The sequence below is a fragment of the Lontra canadensis genome, unplaced genomic scaffold (genome assembly GCF_010015895.1).
Source record: "Lontra canadensis isolate GAN:19392208 unplaced genomic scaffold, GSC_riverotter_1.0 scaffold22, whole genome shotgun sequence".
Lineage (NCBI taxonomy): Eukaryota > Metazoa > Chordata > Mammalia > Carnivora > Mustelidae > Lontra > Lontra canadensis.
This window is the reverse complement of record NW_022631016.1, coordinates 5,345,120-5,346,172: the sequence shown is the minus strand read 5'-3', so window position 1 is coordinate 5,346,172 and position 1,053 is coordinate 5,345,120. Positions and strand designations below refer to the sequence as shown.

The 1,053-nt window shown below is 76.4% G+C and overlaps 1 protein-coding gene across 1 annotated transcript in view; it reads right to left on the bottom strand.

Annotated features, from left to right (window-relative positions):
- Nucleotides 1–523, bottom strand: part of ADCY2 (adenylate cyclase 2) — a 401,584-nt gene extending 401,061 nt beyond the window's left edge. The window contains exon 1 of the mRNA XM_032861855.1: nucleotides 413–523. The gene's annotated coding sequence lies outside the window, so the exon portion shown is untranslated. The remainder of the gene's footprint in view (nucleotides 1–412) is intronic.
- Nucleotides 524–1,053: the final 530 nt, after the last annotated feature.

Below are 1,053 nucleotides of genomic sequence, written 5' to 3'. Positions count from 1 at the left end.
CCGGCGCGGGCGGAGCTCGGCGCCCCGGGCTGGGCGCGCTGACGCGCGGGCGGGGGCCGGGCGGCGGCCTCAGGGGCTGCTCCCGGCGCCGCCGCTGCCGCCGGCGCGCGGGAGGGGGCGGGTGCGACCGGGGCCCTCCGCCCGCCTCTCCGCCACCGCGCGGCGAGCAGCCGGGCCTCCGCCCACCGCCGCCGCCCCCCGACGGCCCGGCCACGCGCTGGGGGCGGCCCGCGGCCGCGGAGGGGAGGAGTGAAGGGAGCAGGGGGGGGGGGGGCCGGCCGCGCCCCAGCCGGGACGTCCCCTCCTTCCGCCCTCCCACGCTCAGCCTCGGCGTGGCCCACCTCCTCGCCACTGGCGGAGCGCGGCCTGGGGTTCCCACTGCCTGCCCCTCCGCAACGCACACATGTCCCACCTCGCTCCGAGGCTGCGGGGGCGCCTAACCTCCTCTCCACGAGCTCGGAGCGCGGCGGGAGGGGGGCCGCGGCCTCCCAAGGGCTGCGGGAGGGGGTGCACCCGCACTCCCCTGCGCTAGCTCGGCGCGCGGGGTGAGGGGACCTCCCCCGCTCTAGGCCCCCCTACCCAGAGGACAGCAGGAATTTCCTCCTTTTCACCATCTGGGAGCGCCGAGGAGGGGGTTCTCCTCCCTTCCCCCCCTTAGCGGGTAGGGGTTCCCCCCTCCTCTCCGCGCAGCGCGGGTGGGGTGCCCACGCTCCTCCCCACTCCCACTGAGGGCAGGGGACTTCCCAGCGGGGGTGGGGGGGGTCGGAGAGGCGCTGGGGCGCCAGGAGTCCGCTTAGCCGAGAAGTGCCCCAAATGCGCAATGGAGGAGCGAGGCGGGGATGCCTGAGGGCTGTACCCCGCCACGTCCTTGGGTAGGCGGCTTCACTTGCACCCGACACGGTCAGCTTGTCACACTTTGGGGTGTCCAGTGGGCCAAGGTGTTGCTTACTGGAGGTTCAGGGGGCGCCCTCTAGCCCGCACGGTCCCCGCCGAGCCCCTTCTGCCTGGCGGGGATGGCAGCGAGGGCGCGCCCGGGTTGCTGGGTGCTGGCGC